The 23,566-nt window shown below is 43.1% G+C and overlaps 2 non-coding genes across 2 annotated transcripts; one reads left to right on the top strand and one right to left on the bottom strand.

Annotated features, from left to right (window-relative positions):
* Nucleotides 1–3,434: 3,434 nt before the first annotated feature.
* On the bottom strand, nucleotides 3,435–3,541 carry LOC112938853 (small nucleolar RNA R71). Its single transcript, XR_003242173.1, has one exon. It is a non-coding gene; the product is annotated as a small nucleolar RNA R71 (small nucleolar RNA).
* Nucleotides 3,542–16,448: 12,907 nt separating this feature from the next.
* Nucleotides 16,449–16,555, top strand: LOC112938859 (small nucleolar RNA R71). Its single transcript, XR_003242179.2, has one exon. It is a non-coding gene; the product is annotated as a small nucleolar RNA R71 (small nucleolar RNA).
* Nucleotides 16,556–23,566: the final 7,011 nt, after the last annotated feature.

Raw genomic sequence — 23,566 nt, 5'->3', positions numbered from 1 at the left:
GAGTTTGAAGCCAAAGAAGCCGATGTTGATGATGTTGAAGAGGCCTCTGCTAGGTTGATTTTGTCACCAGATCAAGCAGTTTTTGAGAAACCAGAAGGGACATAAAATCGGCACATAAAACCATTGTATCTTAATGGATATGTTAATGGCAAGCCGATGTCCAAGATGTGAGTCGATGGTGGGGCTGCTGTAAACTTGATGCCATATACTACTTTCAGGAAGTTGGGTAGGAAATCAGATGATCTCATCAAGACAAACATGATTCTCAAAGATTTTGGTGGCAATCCATCTGAAACCAAGGGAGTTTTGAATGTAGAGTTGACAATCGGTAGCAAAACTGTTCCTACCATGTTTTTTGTCATCGATGGGAAGGGGTCCTACAGCCTGTTGCTTGGAAGGGATTGGATTCATGCGAATTGTTGTGTTCCTTCGACCATGCATCAGTGCTTGATTCAATGGCAAGGTGACAAGATTGAGATCGTGCCAGCCGATAGGTCAGTTAATGTTACCAGTGCCAATTTAGCTCTTTGGGATATGGATGGTATTGATTGTTTGTCTGGAAAGATTTGGGATGGAATTTTTCTAAAAGTGTCCGATTGTGATATACAACCAATTGAAGATGGAGAGCCCGAATTATTACTTTGAGGGCGTCGTGGAGGGTTCAAATGTCTACACCAAGGACACGGTAGATGATCTTGATGACAAGCAAGGACGGGATTTTATGTCGGCTGATGATTTGGAAGAAGTTGATATTGGTCCAGGAGATAGGCCGAGGCTGACATTTATCAGTAAGAATTTATCTGCAGAGTTGAACCAAGCTGATAGAGCTATTAAAAGAATATAGAGATTGCTTTGCTTGGGAATATTATGAAATGCCAGGGCTCAGCCGATCGATTGTTGAATATCGGCTTTCTATCAAACCAGGGTTTAAACCGCATCAACAACCACCAAGGAGGTGCAAAGCCGATATGCATGATGCTATCAAGGCTGAGATTACTCGTTTGTATGATACTGGTTTTATTCGGCTATGCCGATATGCTGAGTGGGTTTCTAATATAGTTCCAGTTATTAAGAAGAATGGCAAACTTAGGGTGTGTATTGATTTTCGAGATTTAAACAAGGCTACCCCTAAGGATGAGTACCCAATGCCAGTTGCCGATCAATTGGTTGATGCTGCTTCAGGACATAAGATTATAAGTTTCATGGATGACAATCAGATTTTTATGGCCGAGGAAGATATTCATAAGACTGCTTTCAGGTGTCCTGGTGCAATCGGTTTATATGAGTGGGTTATTGTTGACTGTCATTATCAACCAGTTTCGACCGTCAATATTACCAAAATAGAGGAGAACTAGTGATGCTTGCAACGCATAAATGTGTTAGAATAATAATATTCCACTAGTATTAGGTATGCTAACCTTTAGTAGAGAATAACACTAAAGTGGAGGAGAATCGACATCAACATAGATGATAAATCAGTCGGACGATGTCGAGGATCAGACTTATGTATGAATGGGCCAAGAACTCCGAATTGACACGATGAATTGGGCCAAAATTCACAAGTCTACATAAAGGAGCAACGAAGGAGGCCGCCAGCCGAAAGGTGGGCTGGTTGGGCCGACCCATGGTTCGGCCGAACCTCCCTCGTCGCCGTTTGATCCTGGTTTTGGCTGGATGGTTGAGATGAAGCCCCAATGACGGTTGGAGGGTATTACCGACCATTCCAACCGTCACAACCGTCATAGTTCAGCTATAAAATGAGCTCCTCTTCTCACTTCACTCACACACATCAAGCAAGAGCTCTCTCATTTTTCTCAAGTTTGGTTTAGTAGTATATAGCTGGTGGAATAGGAATATAGTAGAAATCAGGAGTCCGGAAGCCTTCGGAAGAGTTCGGGTATGGCTCTGGTAGCTTTCCTTTCCTCTTTTGTAAGCTTTGTACTTTTATTAGAATACTCTTCTATATACATTTATGGTATTGAAATACTTTCCGAGTATATGAATGCCTACTTTACATTTTGTTCATGTTATACTGAATATAAGGCTAGCTTATCTGGGAGATGCTTTGGTGCGGGTATAATGTTTGCTTATGCAATTACTCTATGTCATGACGATGATATTAAAGTAGTATCTGGTAGTTTAGATGTGGTGTCTAGATTACGAGATATCATTATTTGGGGTTATATGCTGCGGATGAGAGGTGGGCCGCTGATGGTGACAGCTCAGTACGGGTATTCCTCCGCGCCTGTATATGATCCTAAGTTAATTTCATGGGGAGGGTATTCCTCCGTATTTAGCCCCAGTTGTATGGTCATGACGGGCTGTCGTAAGGAACTTGGCAATCAGGGGTGGCTTCTCGAAGTATCAGGAGGGCATCGGATAGAGGGTATTAGCTAGTATATCAGATAACTAGAATGTCTGTATACTATGTATATTAGAAGTATAGGAATAGGTTATCTTTCTCTTTTCTTTCCACCTAGCTTAGATGATATATCATGAGAATAAGAAGTTAATGCTTGTGTGTTACTCTACCCTTGGATTATCTTAACCCCTACTTAGAATATGATTATCACAAGTAATATATAAATTACTAGTCAAGTTATCTCTACATGATCTTCCCACGGGATAAAATAAATACGATACCCTTGGAATACTCTCGGGTGCAATGCTACAATGGTATATCCGTGCGCTTGCGGATGAACTCTGTCACCATAATATACCAGAAGTATTTCTGCGCCATTGCTGGGAATTATATTTCTAGTAATATCGTTAAGAAATACCAACAAGCATTTCTGGCGCCGTTGCTGAGGAAGATTCATAATAGAGATTACCTGAACTAATACTTTATATTTACCTTTGTATAATCATTTTCCTTTGTAGGCTAACCTTGGTTATTTTCACTTTTGTTGTGAAAACAGGGTAGTGCGTGACTGGTTTCAACTGGCCGGAATACTTCAACGAAAATCCATAAGCTTTCTTCCGTAGCGTCAGGCCGCGAGTCGTTGTTCCGTAGAAAACTCTACCGACAGAGAAACCAGCCGTACCAGCGCCACCGACCTTCAAGACTATGGCTAACAAGACTCTTCGCGAGTTCGCTGCTCCCTCTGCTGAGAATGTGGCCATTGGGCCGCAGATCAACATGGGAGATGTGGATTTCGACTTGGAGTTCAGCCTCATCACGATGTCGTAGGCTAGCCTGTTCTGTGGCAAGCCTAATGAGGATGCCAATGCTCATCTGCAACAGTTCCTGGAGATCTGTAGCACGTACACCATAAAAGGGCGTCAGTCCAGACGCCGTCAGGGTATGGCTGTTCCCGTTCTCCCTCCTCAGGAGAGCGAAGTAGTGGTTCTATGCCAATCGTGCTGCTGTCAACACCTAGGACAAATGCTCTATGGCATTCCTCTCGAATTTCTTTACAATGGGCAAAACCAATGCCCTTCGTGGGAGGATTTCCAGTTTCCAGCAGACAAGGGACGAATCTATTCCGGAAGCATGGGAACGACTGCAGGAGTACATGGCCGCCTGTCCTCATCATGGGATGGATGACTGGCTGATCCTGCAGAACTTTTATAATGGACTCACCCCGATGTCCCACGATCACCTGGACGCGGCAGCTAGAGGGGCCTTCTTCTCTAAAACGGTTCAAGGAGCCGTTGATCTAATAGAGAAGATGGTTTCCAATATGTATTGGAGCGAGGAACGACTTCAGACCCGTCAGTGAGGCATGCATACCGTCAAGGAGACGGAACTGCTTACTGCCAAGCTCGTGTTGATGCAAAAAACACACAGTGGCCTGGGAGATCTGCTTAGCTATAGTGCAGGTCCAAAGGATAGTGAGATGCGAGTGTGCCAGTCAGTTTGATCCTGCAACTGACAAGATATGCAAATAATAGATCAAACAGCCGATCGGCTGACAAGCTGATGGAGTAGTTCCAGCCGATGCCGATACCAGCCGATAGCGATAGGGTTTAAGCAATCAGCTATATGTCCAAAGTAGATAATGATATAAAGGCAATCGGCTGATGATAATCAATATAATTAAACAATATAATCCAGTAGAAACCAGTCGGCTAATAATGATATGATAGAATAAGCATTGATCTGAAGGTTAAAGCATACATCGGCTGAAGGTCCGATGTCATAAAATCCACAAGATTAAATAATGAAACCTTTGTTGTCATCGGCTAAATCCAACTTATATGTATATGCAATCCTTGTAAGCCGATGCAACATATAGATACCTGATCAGCTGAAACCCCGATGAAACCCTTATTGACAGTCAAAAGCAGGCTAAGGATTATGGTTCTAAACATGACTTAGTAGATGAAATTTAACTGATGCAACACTAAGTATGAAAAGAAACATAATATCTAGACAATCAAGTCGTTGACTGAGTTTTCAGGGGGGAAGATGTCTAAGCTAATCTAATCTAGCAACACGATTTAGCCGATACCAGCATAAACCCTAAAACGAGAAGCAGCCAATAGAGCTAAATTGATATGCTAAGACTAGATTAACAGAGACATATGATAAATAGGTAGGCAAATATATCATCCAAACCAGAGCAATCCAAGAGGTCGAATGTAATGATGCAGCCTTGAACGACGCCGACGTAAACGATACATTTGCCTGGGCCGATGGTACATTGGACTTACCCCTTCGCCGGAGATTGAACACCGATGCAGCCCCACGTCGGGTGCCAAGTCCCGCCGGACGATAAAATAAAGTTGAAAAGGTAAAAGGTGGTGATGCGCCGAATTGTATTGATCGAGATTGATAGATTACATAGACCCCGGGTGTACATATTTGTACCCATGGGTTGATACAAGTCCTTGTCGGACAAGAAAGAAACTTTCCTAAAGATAAAAGGAAAACATAAAGTCCTTATCAGACACTAAACACACTTTCCTAAAGATAAAAGGAACTAACAAACTATTCCTAATTAATAGATAACTTGCCACGCCGCATCCTCCTTGAACTCGGACTCTTCTGGATAAATTCCCTTTAGTTGATCCGACTCCATCGAAAACACGGTTGCTGGCGATTTGACGACTCCCATCGGTTGTTTCCTCCAATCGGCTGATTCCAGTACTCTAAAGCCGATATTGACTCTAAGCCGATGATAACTTCGGGCTTTACCAAATTTCACTGTTAACAGCTGGACCTCCTCATGAAGCGATTGGACGACCACGACAAAAAGCCACAAGGGACTGTCAAGGTCTTGGACTCACACGTCACGTGTGAGGTCTGCGGCAACACGGGTCATTCTGGAAATGATTGCCTGGATACCCGTGAGGCGATGTACATGGGCAACAACAACGGGTACTGTCCACAACGAGGTCAGGGGTGGAACCAGCCATGCCCATATGTTGACAGAAAACATGAGGCCTGGGAAATCTGCTTAACTCCAGTGCAGGTCCAAAACTCGCCTTCGGATGTATGAGCGTGCCAGTTGATTTGATCCTGCAATCAACAAGAAATAAAGACAAGAAAACCGTAGTTAAATCTATAAATGATAGCTGATCGGCTAGGTGCCGATGACATATGATTTATATTAAGCCGATGTCATATGTACATCGATCGGCAAGTGTTTAATAAACAATTCAGAACTAAATCTACTCGATCGGCTGTAGATATTAATGATATACAATCCTTATATCGATATATACTTAAATCAAGTGATTGGGATAGATGGGTCACCTTACCGAGACAGTATAAATCACTTAAATTGAGATATATATTAATAATGAGATTATATATATTCATAGCATAGCCGATCAGATAGATTTAGCATGTATCGGCTAATACTCCGATACCACTCTATATTAAGATATTAAAACAAGCAGAATATATCAATCATAAGCCTAATATACTTAACAGCAATAAGATCTTAATATGAAGGGCAGATTTAACATATCAATCAAGCATATAAAATAAAAGTAGTTACATCAGATAAGATCGGCTGAAACTCCGATGCTACCCTAATCGGCAACCAGAAAGCAGGCTAGAGATTGAAGTTCTAAACATGACTTAATAGATCAAACTCAACTGATGCAGTATTAAGTATGAAAAGAAGAACAATATCTAGACAATCAAGCCGCTGGATGTTTCATAGAGTGGTAGATATGTCACGTAATCTAAGTCAACGTCGCTATATAACCTAATCGGCTATCTTCTATTAACAGATATTAGCCGATTATAGGTTACATGACGATACTATCAACGATTACGTGAGATATATGATAACTCGACGAATTACATAAACAAGATTAGAGTATCATGAAGATGGAAGCACTAATCTCGAGAACACAAATCGTCATAACAAGCTTTACCTCTTGTTGAAGATCGACACCGATGCAGCCCAACCCGAAAGTAAGAACTCGTCGAAATAAAACTAAAGCAAAAAGGGTGGCGATGCGCCGAGATTGTATTGAACGTGTGTTAGCTTGATTATATAGGGCTCGGGGTCTATTTATACCCGAGAATTACAAGATACGTCCATACCGGACACGACTATTATCTCTAACAAACTCTAAGATACCATAAGTCTTTGCGGCAGACTTTTGCCCAAACATATCTCTAAGGAAATTACATAGAATATCCTAACTAGTAGATACAATTGCCTTCTCAGGACTCTATCCTTGTGCGGCAATCACCATGAAGCACATTAACTCAACCCGATGACGTACACCGAATCGTATTGTCGGAATCGGCTGTATCGACTAGCCCCGTCTGACTCTAACTCTGTCGATCCTGACCGTAGCCGATTTGGATTGCAGCCGATTCTTGCTCTGTTTCTGCAACGATCTTCGTCTTGGATTCCGTTTCGATCGGCCCTTCATCTCCGATACTGAAGTTACCAAATTTGGTCGTTAACACCATATTATGAAGGAGGCAACAACAATGGTAACTTCTCTAACCAGCCCTCCTTGAAGGATCTTGTTTTTGCGCAAGCCAAAACTATTGATGCTTTAAGCAAAAACCTCGCTACAAATGACAAGATCCTAGAGAACATAAATGTTAAGCTAGATGGCTTCGCTTCTGCTTTCCAAAATCAGCTGAGATTTAATAAAATGTTAGAAACCCAGCTAGCTCAGTTTGCATCCTTAGTCCCTGCAAATGAAACTGGTAAGTCCACTCGTGAGAATGTTAAGGCGATCACGTTGAGAATGTTAAGGCGATCACAACGAGGGGAGGTAAGTCCACTCGTGATCCGCCGTATCCTAACCCTGCAGGAACTAACGGAATTGCAAAAGAAGTGCCATCTAGTGACTCGGCTGACAAAGAGGTTCAGCTAGAAAAGATAGTGCCGCAGGAGTACTGCGACACATGGTTGCTGTCGTTTCATCAACGGAGTAGGAAACCATCAGTGGACGAGCAATTCGCTCGTTTTGCTGAAGTAATCCAGAAGATCCACATCAACGTACCGTTGTTGGACGCTATGCAAGTGCCAACATATGCTCGTTATCTCAAGGACATGCTCAACAACAAGAGACTGCTCCCAACAATGGAGGTGGTTAAGCTGACAGAACAATGTAGCAGCGTGATACTCCACAAGCTCCCGGAGAAGAAGAAAGATCCGGGGTGTCCTACGATCACCTGCTCGATCGGGGCACAACAGTTCGACCAGGCCTTTTGCGACCTCGGAGCCAGTATCAGCGTCATGCCAAAAGACGTCCCCGACAAGCTCAACTTCACGGTGCTGACACCAACACTGATGTGCCTCCAACTGGCTGATTTGTCAGTCCATTACCCGACAGGGATAGCGGAAGATGTGCCAGTCAAGATACGGGATTTCTTCATCCCGGTTGATTTCGTGGTGCTGGATATGGACATGGGGAAGGAGACGCCGCTCATCTTGGGGCGTCCGTTCCTTAGCACCGCGGGAGCCAACATTGACGTGGGAATGGGGAGTATCCGTTTCGACATCAACGGGAAGGAAAAAAGTTTGAGTTTCATCCGAGGACGGGCCGAACCCACAGAATATTCAAATGGTCGAAGTGGAGCCACCCAAGATGGACAGCCTGGTGAGATTCATGCAGAATTTTCTGGAGAAGGAAACAACGATGCCCAGGAACCGTTATTGGAGGACGCCGGTAAAACCACCCATACCGGCCAAGAAGCTAGAGCAGTCGGCTCCGAGGAAGCCGCCGTCCGCACGAAAGCGAAATAAGGTGTGGAGGGAGAAGCCAAAGACGCCCGCTCCATCACCTCCGGAGATGGGAGGAAAATCCGTGAGCTAAATCAGAAGGAGGTACAGTCTTGCACGTCGGACTTAAAATGACGCGACCTTTGTCAACAGGTAAATTGGTATGTATCCGCATATTTATGTTCAACAATTTGAATTTTTGCATCAACACATGTTTGAATTTCAAAATTGCATTTAGGATTTTTGAATTTTGAGGAAATTCTTCAAATGAATTTTTTTCAGAGCAAACCAAAATAAAATTTTCAACAAAAATTTACTGTGCCACGATCACACTGACCATTAGAATCCAACGGCCGAAAGTGGGGCCGGTTGGCCCACCAGAGGTTCGGCCGAACCGGCCAGGCAACGGTTACCTGCCACTTTTGGCAAGGTAATGGCTAGTGGGTCTCACATGTTATTTCTGACCGTTGTGGGTACCCTATAAGAGCCAACCGGCCGAGAGAGGGAAATCCACCCCATTTCAACACATTTTCATTCCCTCTCCAAAGTTTGCGCTCAAGTTCATTCAAGCTTTGATAGTTTCCCCCAAATTCAAAACACTTAGTTGCATATATACAAGTTGCTTTGGTGAAACTAACCGGTGGGTGCAACTCTTGTCATTTCTAACCCCTACCGAGTTAGTCCGTTCGTGCTCCATTGTCCAGAATGAGGAGGCGATTGTCTCGTTTATTCTAGGGGTCCGATTCTTCATCAAGTCATCATGACGAGTCTAGCACTCGTTCATTAGTTGATGTCTCGATGGAAGACACCGAAGCTCCGTGACGACTCCTGAACGACACCAACCTCGACATTGTCGGTGATCGGGAGAGACAAACCTACTACATGCTGAGCGACCGGGAGTATGCTCACACACGAGACTACTCACCGGAGCTGCTGAAAAAGATAGGTATAGATGTTGAATTTTGTGCTATTTGGAAAGCTGTTGGTTGGCAGAGATTTGTTGTGGTAGATGAGCCTGGTTCTTGTTTGCTTACTATGCAATTTCTGTGCACTTTGAAAGAAACAGAAGATGGAATTTCCTTTCGCTTTTTCCATAAGAAGTATACACTTATATGGAAAGGCTTAAGCACACTTCTTGGTTTTTACGATTCCTGTAAAATCAATCTCTAGAAAGAAATTTCTAGGTTCGAGAAAAATAGGTTATGGGAAGATATTTCTGGTGCTCCAATTTGCAAGAAACCTAGGACGAATGATATCCATAATCCTACACTTAGGCTCATGCACAAATGGATTGCTATGACTTTGTTTCCTAGAGGTGATCTTAGACCCATTAGGGGGGATGAATTGATTATCATGTTTGCATGGTTAGAAAGATCAAAATTGCTCCTGTGAAATATATGATACGGCAATGGTTTGAATAAGGTAGAGAGTGAGGGGAAGCTCTGGAGGAGTGCCCGGAAGTTTGGCGCTCATCCGACTTCTACCTAGACGAGTGTAGCTTCGTAGGAGGAATTCTAGAGGAGTACCGGAGCTGTCGGTACACTCTGCTCCAGGTTCGGAGGACTTCTTCTATAAAGTAAGCATCTGTGTTCCTTTCTTATGTTATTTAATCATTTAGTCTGAGTATGATATATTTCCATCTTTGCGGGTTCATTGTTTAGTATATATACTAAGTGCTCTAGTACTAGGACTCGGGATAAAAAAGGAAGTTCCTGCGCGAGTATTAGAGTAGTAATTAATAACTTAGGCGTGGTGTCTCGGTTAGAGATTACCTTCGTTTGTTGTGCATCCCACGGATTTGTTAGAGGTAGGCGGCATGTGGTGACAGCCTTGAATCCCGTCCCAGTAATCCTCCACGTTCGAATACATCATAGAGCTATAGCCAGAACTACGCTTCCAGACCAGCAGGGGTCGGTGCCCGAAGCAACAAATAGGAAATTACCTTTGCTTAGCGTAGATAATTAAAACACATAGAAAGTCCTCTCTAGCCTAGCCTACATATCATTAGTTGTTGCCCTTGGATAGTCTTAGCCTTAGGTAAATTACACACGTTCCCTGAGTTCGATATCCTATAGGGGTTACCCGAAGGTGAAGTGCTACTGCGGTACGCTGTGCGCTTGCGGATTTATCTGTGGTCGAAAGAAATACCAACAAGCATTTCTGGCGCCGTTGCCGGGGAACGGTTGCTAATTTATCCGAGTCTAGGTCATCCTCGTATGTTTATTTTTATTTCTTCTTCTTTTATTCCTTTCCTTGATGGAGCAACCCACAATTCAAAACCTTTCTGCTCCTCGGGCTGATCTTTGTGAGCCATCCTGTTCTTCAAAACCAACCCTTTCGGATGGCTACGAAATCGGTCCTGGCTTTATAGCCATGATTCGAGAGCAAACCTTCTCTTGTGGTATTAGTGAAGACCTATACCTCCATCTTCGGGACTTTGAGCTAGTGTGTTCATGCCTATCCATCGTAGGCATGACGCATGAAACTCTAAAGTGGAAGTTGTTTCCTTTTTCACTTAGAGATGAAGTGAAGCAATGGTACACTCTGTCTGTCAAGAAATTCCATGGTGAATGAGAGGAGCTAAAGTGCAAATTTTGCCTTGCCTTCTTTCCATCAACCCGTGTAATTAATCTTCGATTAGACATCCTTTCTTTCTGATAGAACGAGAAGGAATCTCTCAGTGCAGCCTGGGCTAGGTTCTCATTATTAACTCAGTCTGGCCCAGACTTGTCTTTACCCGATCATGTATTGTTACAACATTTTCAATACGGGTTAGACATGGAGTCTGCCGAAAATCTCGATATTTCTGCCGAAGGATCATTTGCCCACAAGACAACCGCCGAAGGAAGAGAACTCTTATATCTGATCTTAGAGATCGAAGTGAAGCCGTCTCGGAGGTCGAGATTATCGATGAGGAACCTCTGCACGTGGAGTCGGAACCCGACTCAACTGCCGAATCCTCATTCCAAATGCTGGAGCCTGAGGAAGAAGAAATTCATCCTTCGGAAATTCCATTCCAATTCAGGGGTGATCTTTATGATGATTATGAGAACACCCTGAATTATTCCAGCAAAAAAGAAGGCTCGTCCCAACCATGAGCCGTTCGAGGAGGTGATATTGTTTGTATCTTTGTCCGTTTCTTCTGAACCTATTATCCATCTTCATGAAACTGAACGACCGTCATCACCCTCGATCAAGCCTAAGCCTTGTCCCTCTGGCCCTCATAATGTTGTTCTTGTTTATCACCAAGAAACAACCCGATTCTTGCACGATCCATCTGTTGAGAACAAGAACCTTCAGGCCACGGGCAAGCTTGAGACATTGACTCTGGAGGATGAGAGAAAACATTCCACATATGAGCATAAAAGTTTCTATTGCAAAATCCCTTTGGATTCATGCTCACATAAGGAATCCCTAGAGTCCTGTTCGATTAGTACAACTTCCCTGTGTGAGGACCAAAACCACCTTCCAGTCCTCATTTCTAGCATGTTTATAAGGATGGTTGTGGATGCTTACATTTATCATAAATACTGCAAATCTCGTATTTGTTTGTGGCACTAATCTTGCAAAGCGATGTCTCCATGGTCGAGCTTGTGAGCATAAACAAAGCACTGGCGGGAGATACCCCGGATTATCATGGTAAGCTTTCTTCCCAATAAAAGGAAGAACCAGTTTTTAGGATAATATGCACCTTCGGGTATTCTTGGTCGCTAACCATTGTAGGTTGAGATTAAGAACGAGGGTCATGCGATGCCTAAGGACACGGTAGCTATATCAACTGTACACTTTGGTGATCCTTGGTATTGAAACACACTCTATAGGATAATCCGACATCACACACTTGGTTTTGATGTCTTGTGACACAAAAGTCCAAGTGTGGGGGGAAGGTCGACGAGCTTTTCATGACGAGTTCCATCCACTAAGGCCATCTTGGTTTGAAGTAGGTGTTAGTCCTAGCTTGCTAAAAAAAGAAAAAAAAAGAAAAAAAAAGAGGACAAAAGAGAGATAGAAGAAAAGAAAAAAAATAGGAGGAGAAGAAAAGAGCAAGAGAGCTGATGGGCTACATTTGGATCAATGACCACATTAGGTGCGTGTCTTTAAAATATGGCTATACAACTCGCTAGTAGCAATCGTGCTGCCTGGCTACACCTAGTCCCGCCTTCAAGCTCATGCACAACTTCTCGCTCCCGCAGCACCTACGCGCAATTAAGTAAGAGGAGTTGCCCTCTTCTTTTCTAAGCGTTTGCTGCCACTCCAGTTGGCACCTGCATATTTGCCCAAAAAGAGAGCTATCCTACGTCTCTACATCATTTTGCCAATGGATCACGCCTTCAAGGCACAAGGTTCTTGCACCTGAGGTGTGAGCGTGACCAAGTTGCTTGCCAGAGTTAGCATGGTCAAAGCGTCGTCCTCCGATACAATCTGCGTGGAGATGGAGGAGAAATAGACAATCATATGTGACCATGCCACTGCCCCATAGATTTCAAAATATACATCATGCTGGCAGTAAGTACACTCAGGTATGCGAAGGACAGAAAAAAATTCACCACATCTTTTACTCTTACTTATCTCTATTTGAATGAGACTTGAGTATACATGGTTATGTTTCTTATGTCTATTTGCATATGCTCTGGTTTGGGTGTTTTCGCAAGACACCCATAGACTTTTTAAATTAAGCATGGTGCTTAGGTTAAACTAGTCTACTTTAATCAAATTAGACATGGTGTTTAGTTTGACTAATGAATTTCATAGTTAATATGTTCATAGACATTGGATATATATCTTCCGTGGACTAACCCCTGCAGGAAAATTTTCACATTGACGGGTGAGTCCTCAAGTTCAATTCACAATGGAGGTAGGTCAGGGCCGGGAACAAATCAATTGGTAACATGCAAAGGAGAAACATATCACCTATAAAGGTCCACGGTGCGTATATTACTAATTGCTCCTTTAACATGTTCAAGCAAATTTACCTCAGCCTTGTATGAGTTACACTTAAACGAAAACTTGCTGAATATTAAAAATTTGAAAAAAAATATTTTCAGAATAAAAGGACTGTCTCTCGAAAATAAAATAAAATGTTGGCAACTTCTGGGATCCACGCTTCTTAAGTTTTGAATCCAATTTCGTTTTAGCGTGGATGTGAACAATTAATCTTGAGGCGATGATGAAATCTTTTCAAATCTTTGTAGTCCCTCAAGTATTTGTTGTCCACTAACCTTTTTCAGGAAATAAAAAGACAATCAAGGAGCAGTGTACAATAACTTCAAATAGTTATAACACGCTCCTTATCCATGAGAAAAGAGATGCACAGGGAACCAAGTAGAACAAATGCAAAACTTGTTGCATTCTTGCATTCGGTTCAAATCTTGGTAAGACCAATCTGGTAAGAATATCATACACCATGCGAATCCTCATCTCATGTCTCCATCTTGCCAGGTGTTGGTATTTCTTAACGACATTACTAGAAATATAATTCCCAGCAATGGTGCAGAAATACTTATGGTATATTATGGTTACAGAGTTCATCCGCAAGCGCACGGATATACCGTTGTAGCATTTCCGTCGTATTTATTTTATCCCGTGGGAAGATCATGTAGAGAAGACTTGACTAATAATTTATATATTGCTTGTGATAATCATATTCTAAGTAGGGGTTAAGATAATCCAAGGGTAGAGTGACACACAAGCTTTAACTACTCATTCTCATAATATATTATCCAAGCTAGGTGGAAAGAAAAGAGAAAGATAATCTATTCCTATACTTCTAATATACATAGTATACATATATCCTAGTTAGCTGATATACTAGCTAATACCCTCTTTCCGATGCCCTCCTGGTACTTCGAGAAGCCACCCCTGACTGCCGAGTTCCTTAAGACAGCCCGTTATGACCATACAACCGGGGCTAGACACCACATCAAAACTACCAGATACTACTCTAATATCATCGTCATGACATAGAGTAATTGCATAAGGAAACATTATACCTGCACCAAAGCATCTCCCAGATAAGCTAGCCGTATATTCTGTACAACAAGAACATAATGTAAAGTAGGTACTCATATACTCGGAAAGTATTTCAATACCATAAATATATTTAGAAGAGTATTCTAATAAAAGTACAAGGCTTACAAAAGAGAAAAGGAAAGCTACTAGAGCCGTACCCGAACTCTTCTGAAGACTTCCGGACTCCTGATTTCTACTTTATTCCTATTCCACCAGCTAGATACTACTAAACTAAGCTTGAGAGAAATGAGAGAGCTATTGCTTGAGGTGTGTGTGAAGTGAAGAGAGTGAGCTCCTTATATAGAGGTAGTTATGACAGTTGTGGAAGGGGAATTGTCCGAAGTGCCCTCCAACCGTCATTGGGATGCAATCCTGGACGTCCAGGTCAAAACCTGGATCCAACGGCGCCAGGATTGGTCCAGGTTCGGCCGAACCTAGGGATGGCCCAATCCAGCCCAATTTCGGCTGGTGTCCTCCTCTATTGCTCCACTCCATAGACTTGTGAATTTTGGCCCAATTCATTGTGTCAGTTCTGAGTTCTTGGCCCATCTATTCATAAGTCTGGTTCTCGACATCGTTCGATTGATTTATCATCTAAGTTGATGTCGATTCTCCTCCACTTTATTGTCATTCTCTGCAAAAGGTTAGTAAACCTAATACTGGTAGAAAATTATTACTCTAACATACTTATGGATTGCAAGTATCACTAGTTCTCTCCTATTTTGGTAGTATTGACGGTCGAAACTGATCGATAACGACCGTCACACCAGGATACCCACCAGGATACCCACCATATCCATTGTTGCCATAAAACAAAAAGAAAAAATAAAATAAAATAAAATAAAGTTGGCTCCCGCAGTGCTAAGGAACGTACGCCCCAGGATGAGCGGCGTCTCCTTTCCCGTCTCCATGTCCAGCACCAGGAAATCAACCAGGATGAAGAAATCCCGTATCTTGACTGGCACATCCTCCGCTATCCCTGCCGGGTAACGGACTGACGAATCAGCCAGTTGTAGGTGCATCGGTGTTGTTGCCAACACCGTGAAGTTGAGCTTGTCGAAAACGTCTTTTGGCATGACGCTACCACTGGCTCCATGGTCGCACAAGGCCTGATCGAACTGCTATGCCCCGATCGAGCAGGTGATCGTGGGACACCCCGGATCCTTCTTATTTCCCGGGAGCTTGTGGAGTATCACGTTGCTGCATTATTTTGTCAGCTTGACCACCTCCGTTGTTGGGAGCGGTCTCTTTTTGTTGAGTATGTTCTTGAAATAACGAGCTTATGTTGGCACTTGCATGGCGTCCAACAACGGCACGTTGATGTGGATCTTTTGGATTACTTCAACAAAACGAGCGAATTGCTCGTTCACTGACGGTTTCCTACTCCGTTGAGGGAATGGCAACAACCTTGTGTCGCAGTACTACTGCGGCACTGTCTTTTCTGGCTGAACTTCCTTGTCAGCCGAGTCAATAGATGGTGCTTCTTTTGATATCCCATCAGTTCCTGCAGGGTTAGGATATGGCGGATCACGAGTGGACTTACCTCCCCTCGTTATGATCACCCTAACATTTTCAACAGAGGAGTCGGGTTGCCCCAGAACCCTCCTAGATTCATTTGCAGGGACTAAAGATGCCAACTGAGCTAAGTGGGTTTCTATCATTTTATTGAAGCTGAGTTGGTTTTGGAATGTGGAAGCAAAGCCATCTAGCTTGACATTTATGTTCTCTAGGATGTTATCATTGGCAGCAAGCTTTTTGCTTAGCGCGTCAGTGGTTTTAGCTTGCGCAAAAACAAGATCCTTCAAGGAGGATTGGTTAGAGAAGTTACCGTTATTGTTACCTCCTTGATAATATGGGCGTGGTTGGTTCCACCGCTGACCTCCTTGTGGACGATACCCGTTGTTGTTGTTGCCCATGTACATCGCCTCCTCACGGGTTTCCGGGCAGTCATTCCTAGAATGGCTCGTGTTGCTGCAGACCTCACACGTGATGTGATAGTCCAAGGCCTTGACGGTGCCTTGTGGCTGTTTCTCGTGGTCATCCAGCCGCTTTATGAGGAGGTCCAGCTTGGCAGCAAGCAGTTCCGTCTCCTTGACGATGTGCATGCCTTGCTGATGGGTCTGGAGTCGTTCCTCGCTCCAACCCATATTTGAGACCATCTTCTCTATAAGATCAACAGCTCCTTGAACAGTTTTAGAGAAGAATGCTCCTCCAGCTGCCGTGTCCAGGTGATCGCGGGACATCAGGGTGAGTCCATTATAGAAATTCAGCAGAATCAGCCAGTTGTCCATCCCATGAAGAGGACAGGCGGCCACGTACTCCTGCAGTCGTTCCCATGCTTCCGGAATAGACTCGTCTCTTGTCTGCTGGAAACTAGAAATTCGTCCACGAAGGGCGTTGGTTTTGCCCATCGGGAAGAACTTCGAGAGGAATGCCGTAGAGCATTTATCCCAGGTGTTGATAGCAGCACGGTTGGCATAGAACCACTGCTTAGCTCTCCCGAGGAGGGAGAACAGAAACAGTCGCAGCCTGACGGCGTCGGGACTGACGCCCTTGATGGTGTACGTGCTACATATCTCTAGGAATTGTTGCAGATGAGCATTGGCATCCTCATTAGGCTTGCCACAGAACGGGCTAGCCTACGCCATCGTGATGAGGCTGGAATTCAAGTCGAAATTCATGTCTCCCATGTTGATCTACGGCCCAATGGCCACATTGTCAGCAGAGGGAGCAGTGAACTCGCCGAGAGTCTTGCTAATGATAGTCTTGAAGATTGGTGGTGCTGATACGGCTGGTTTCTCTGTCGGTAGAGTTTTCTGTGGAGCAACGACTCGCGGTCTGATGCTCCGGAGGAAAGCTTCTGGATTTTCTTTGAAGTTCTTCGGCAATTTGAAACCAGTCATGCACTACCCTGTTTTCACAACAAAAGTGAAAACAACCAAGGTTAGCCTGCAAAGGAAAATGATTATACAGAGGCAAATATAAAGTATTAGTTCAAGTAATCTCTATTATGAATCTTCCCCGGCAACGGTGCCAGAAATGCTTGTTGGTATTTCTTAACGATATTACTAGAAATATAATTCCCAACAATGGCGCAGAAATACTTATGGTATATTATGGTTACAGAGTTCATCCGCAAGCGTACGGATATACCATTGTAGCATTTCACCTGAGAGTATTCCAAGGGTATCGTATTTATTTTATCCAGTGGGAAGATAATGTAGAGAAGACTTGACTAATAATTTATATATTGCTTGTGATAATCATATTCTAAGCAGGGGTTCAGATAATCCAAGGATAGAGTGACACACAAGCTTTAACTACTCATTCTCATAATATATTATCTATGCTAGGTGGAAAGAAAAGAGAAAGATAATCTATTCCTATACTTCTAATATACATAGTATACATACATCCTAGTTAGCTGATATACTAGCTAATACCCTCTTTCCGATGCCCTCCTGGTACTTCGAGAAGCCACCCCTGACTGCCGAGTTCCTTAAGACAGCCCGTTATAACCATACATCAGGGGCTAAATACGGAGGAGTACCCACCCCAGGAAATTAACTTAGGATTATATATAGGCGTGGAGGAATACCCGTACTGATCTGTCACCATAAGCGGCCCACCTCTCATCCGCAATATATAACCCCTAATAATGATATCCCGTAATCTAGACACCACATCTAAACTACCAGATACTACTCTAATATCATCATCATGACATAGAGTAATTGCATAAGCAAACATTATACCTGCACCAAAGCATCTCCCAGATAAGCTAGCCGTATATTCAGTATAACAACAGCATAATGTAAAGTAGGTACTCATATACTCGGAAAGTATTTCAATACCATAAATGTATTTAGAAGAGTATTCTAATAAAAGTACTAGGCTTACAAAAGAGAAAAGGAAAGCTGCTAGAGCCATACCCGAACTCTTCCGAAGACTTCCGGACTCCTGATTTCTACTCTATTCCTATTCCAACAGCTAGATATTACTAAACTAAGCTTGAGAGGAATGAGAGAGCTATTGCTTGAGGTGTGTGTGAAGTGAAGAGAGTGAGCTCCTTATATAGAGGTAGTTATGACGGTTGTGGAAGGACACTTGTCCGAAGTGCCCTCCAACCGTCATTGGGATGCAATCCTGGACGTCCAGGCCAAAACCTGGATCCAACTGCGCCAGGATTGGTCAGGTTCGGCCGAACCTGGGGTTGGCCCAATCCAGCCCAATTTCGGTTGGTGGCCTCCTCTATTGCTCCACTCCGTAGACTTGTGAATTTTGGCCCAATTCATCTTGTCAGTTCTGAGTTCTTTGCCCATCTATTCATAAGTCCGGTTCTCGACATCGTCCGATTGATTTATCATCTAATTTGATGTCGATTCTCCTCCACTTTATTGTCATTCTCTGCAAAAGGTTAGTAAACCTAATACTGGTGGAAAATTATTACTCTAACATACTTTTGCATTGCAAGCATCACTAGTTCTCTTCTATTTTGGTAGTATTGACGGTCGAAACTGATCGATAACGACCGTCACACCAGGATACCCACCAGGATACCCACCATATCCATTGTTGCCATAAAACAAAAAGAAAAAATAAAATAAAATAAAATAAAGTTGGCTCCTTGGTCTTCACTCTCGTCTTTCTTTTTCTTTTAGTGTCAAATGAAGAGTCCCAGGAACAACGACAAGTGTGGGGGTGATCTTGCACATCAACGTCGTAACTGTTGGTGCGAAAAACACGTGGCCTGGAAGATCTGCTTAACTCCAATGCAGGTCTAGGAAATCTTGCTTTTGGACCTATGAGCGTGCCAATTGATTTGATCCTGCAATCAAGAAGAAATAAAGACAAGGAAACCGTGGTTAAATCCATAAACGATAGCCGATCGGCTAATAGCCGATGACATATCATTTATCTTTGAGCCGATGTCATATATGCATCGATCGGAAATCATGAATAAATAATAAAGAACTAAATCTACTCGATCAGCTATAGATATTAACAGTATACAATCTTGGTGTCGGTATATATTTAAATCAAGTGATTGGGATAGATCGGACGCCAAGCCGAGACAGTATAAATCTCTTAGATCGAAATATATATTAACAAGAAGATTATAGACATCTATAGCATAGCCGATCAGGTAAATCTAGCATGTATTGGCTAATACTCCGATACCACTCTATATTAAGATATTAAAGCAAGCAAAATATATCAAACAAGAAGCTTAATATACCTAAAAGCAGTAAGATCTCAACATAAAGGGCAGATCTATCATATCAATTAAGCACATAAAATATAAGGCTAAATCTGGTAAGATCGGCTGAAACTCCGATGAAACCCTAATCGGCAACCAAAAACAGGCTAGAGATTGAAGTTCTAATCACGACTTATAAGATCAGACAACTGATGCAGCCAAAAGTATGAAAAGAAATACAATATCTAGATAATCAAGCCATTGATTGTTTCATAGGATGGTAGATACCCTATATAATCTAAGCCAACATTGATATTTAACTTAATCGGCTATCTTCTAACGATAGATATTAGCCGGTTGAAGGTTAAATAATAATATTGTCAAAGATTATATAAAATATATGATAACTCGACAACTTACATAAACAAGATTAGAGTATCATAATGATGGAAGCACTAATATCGAGAACACAAGCTGCCATAATAACTTTTACCTCTAGTTGAAGATCGAAACCGATGCAACTCAATCTGAAGGCAAGAACTCGTCGAAACCAAATGAAAGTTAAAGGGTGGCGATTCGCCGAGATTGCATTGATTGTGTGTTCGTTTATTACATGGGGCTCGGGGTCTATTTATACCCGAGATTACAAAATATGTCCATGTCGGACACGACTCTTATCTCTAACAAACTCTAATATACCATAAGTCTTTGCGGTAGACTTTTGCCCAAACTTATCTCTAAGGAAATTACATGAAATATCCTAACTAATAGATACAATTGCCTTTCCAGGACTCAATCCGTGTGTGGCAATCCATATGAAGCACATTAACTTAATCCGACAACGTGTATCGAATCATATTGTCAGAATCGGCTTGATCGGCTAACCTAGTCCGACTCGAACTCTGTCGATTAAGGTCGCAGCCGATTCTTGCTCTGTTTCCAGAACGATATTTGTCTTGGATTCCGCTTCGATCTAATCTTCATATCCGATACTCAGATTAGCAAATTTGGTTGTTAACACATGCCCCCCAAGTCCGGAATATTTGGTAATGTTTCGGATTTGCCATATATTGTCTCCAAGAGAATATCGCACTTGTCGTTTTTTTACCGTTACTCCAGCGCTTTAAATACTAACCGTCAACTCTGAGAAACTTCACACCGTTTCCTCCATTTTCACTGCTGAAGCAAACTCCTCCTTCTCTCTCTTCGGCGATCCGCTCGGCGCGCAAGGCGATTTCCAGGCGATCTCCTCTCCGACCAAGTTTCCGCCCGCGGCGATGTCGACTTCCGCCAACCCATCTGCCGTGCCATCGGCCGAGTACGCAGAGGTATGTGCCCATCGGCTAGATCCCTTTTTCCCATGCAATAGATCAGTTTTTCTTCATCTTATCTTGTTTTCTTCTTCTCTATTCCTTTTGGATTTGTAGCATCTTTCCATTCTGGTTGCAGTCCCCAGTTTGTTTCACGATCACCAGTATTTTCTCGGTCCGATTGGCAGTCTCGACCCCTATGAGTTCATTAGTGCTGAGACCAATATGATCCCTTTTAGACTGGCCAACCCGAACCTAAATCACTTGAAAAACACCTTCAAATCCTGGCCTTCACTTGAGAAAAGCAATCCCGAGAAAAGTTGGCCTGTGTGGTACAAGCGAGTATCGGCTAGCAAGCAGGCTCACTGGGACGAAATTGGAATCGGCCAGGCACTTGCCCTTACTCTAGCTAATTCGGCTAAGGATGAGCCACTGATGGCCGCTGCAGCCTATTTTTGGTCCAATACTCTCAATGCTTTCCTCTTCATCCAAGGGCCAATGATACCAACTCTGCTAGATGTCACCATGATCATTGGCTTAGATGTGACTTCATCAGCCAACCCAATAAGCTTAAACACGAAGAATACCTTTGAATTCAAAAGCAAGAGCATTGGAGACTGGTCGGGTTACATTGCAGCGTATATGGGCAAAGGGCCTATCACCTCCCGAGAGCATATAGCCTTTCTGCTAATGTGGCTAGAAAAATTCTTATTCTGCGGATGAAGTTGTGGCCCCACAACCAACTGGCAGTTCTTAGCCGAAGCCCTAGAGACAAAAAGGCAATTTCCTTTAGGCAAAATCCTCCTCGGCTACTTGTATCAGATGCTGAACAACGCATCAGCTAAGATAGCTGTCGGCTCAGTCGTCGGTGCAGGTGGACCACGGTGGCTACTGCAGACTTGGTTAAACTTGGTAGCCATGAAAGCTATCAATCGGCCAGCTGTGACAGTTGTTGAATTCCCTAGATTAGAGCCGATCACAGACAATGATGGAGAAGAGCGTACCCACTGCAGGTGTATGTCCTATGGGGAGTATGCATCCACACCAGCCAATGCTGGAGCAAAGTTATCGGCTGAGTTTCTGAAGGACTGGTTCTTCAGTTTCTATGATGGATTTCAGAAGAATGCCCGAGTTTGGTTTCCATATGCAGACTCGACGGATTTAGATCTGCTGGCAGAGTTCAGATTTGAAGACATCAACCATGAGAAATATCAAAAGTCTAGAGAAATCTTCGCTGCCACCATTAGCCCCTGCATTCTTCCTGTTAGTATCCATCAAGGGAGAAATATTCAGGTTTCTTATGAGTTCTACCATCCGATAAGCTCGGCCAGGCAATTTGGAATGGGCCAACTCCCAATCGGCTTGTACTTTGCCGATAAGACACAATGTAGAGGAGATATTTCTTCAAGCTTGATGATGGATCGGCTGCTCAACATCTCAAGACCTCCCTTGGGCAGCATTGAGAACATAGAGCTAGCAAGTTTTAGGAGTAGGGCCTTTGATAGATGGTGGAGTGAATGGAAACTACATCTATTCCATCAACCAGCTTCCATGTATATGACAGACCTATTTCCGGATGTCATCCCTCAGGTAAATCTTTACTTTGTCAATTCTGCTAAAATAACCGTCAGCCGATTGGTACCTTGACTAACTTCTTCTTCTATCTTGCAGACAACAGAATCTTCTCCTCCTCGTAAAAGCAATAGGGACAAGGACATAGAATATGCTCTAGGCCTCATACCAGACAGAGGTGGACCATCAACCCCAATCATCGGCTACCATGCCCCCAAGACCTCAAGTCTACTCCAAGGGCTAATAAGAGAACCGGCCGATGCTGGCAAGAAGAGAAATACCAAGGTATCGGCTACTGACCCATCAGCTCTAGCTCCACAGAAAAAAGCCAAGAAGAAGAAGTCCAAGCCAACCGATGATTTGCCTACCTTAGATCCATCTATCGAACAAGCCCTGGATGAAGAGGAAATTGGAGAAGATGTTGATCAAGCTGCAGCCGAGCTAAGTGACCTAGGAGAAAAAACACCATCGGCTCCACCTAAAAAGACGCCTCCAACTCCTGCAGCTCCAACTCACTTTACAAGGGTAACTTATCCTGACAAGCTCTTAAAAAATTTCCATATAGCCGATCATTCATTGAACTTGTATTTGTAGAAGAAGAAAATCGCTTCAAAGAAGACATCAGCAAAAGCATCATCTAAACCAGTTCCATCGGTAAGACTCCTTCTGAAGAATCTTTTAAAATTTAATCATAACCGATGCTAATTTACATTTGTCTTTTTAGCCTACTCCTCCTCCTTCACCCCCTGTGCAGCCGATGTCAAGCGGCCGTACTCCAATGGTCATGGGCAGCCATCATATTGAAGAAGAACAACAACCAGCCGCTCCTGCTATCCCAGTAAATCTTTCTTTTTTCAAAAACCCCAAATCGGCTGTACAACATGCTTCAGTGTTAACCCTTTTCCAACTTTCATCTTTATAGGTCTTAGCCGATCTATTCTCTTTTGACATCAAGGACTACTTCGACGAGGTGGAAGAAGACACCACCAGCAGATCCCTAGCTCCTCTATATGAAGATGTTAGAAGAAGTCTCGAAGACATTTGTCATCGTCTAGAGGCATCATTAGACAGCTTGGTGACCGACTGCGGTTCTATTCGGGCAAGATTCAAAACAATCCAAACCTCAATCCCATATGACCTATCAAACGTCCTTACCCCAGCTATATACCTTGAACAACATCAACTCAAGCTAGAGAAAGCAAGACAAAGACTAGCTGATCGGCGAGAGAAGAAAGACATAGAGGCAACAATCCAAGCCAATCGGCAGCTTGTACATGCTGAAAAAATCAAGCTGGATCATCTTGCCAAAGAGCCAATCAAATCTA

The sequence above is a fragment of the Oryza sativa genome, chromosome 4 (assembly GCF_034140825.1).
Source record: "Oryza sativa Japonica Group chromosome 4, ASM3414082v1".
Classification (NCBI taxonomy): Eukaryota; Viridiplantae; Streptophyta; class Magnoliopsida; order Poales; family Poaceae; genus Oryza; species Oryza sativa.
This window is presented reverse-complemented; position numbering and strand designations above follow the sequence as displayed.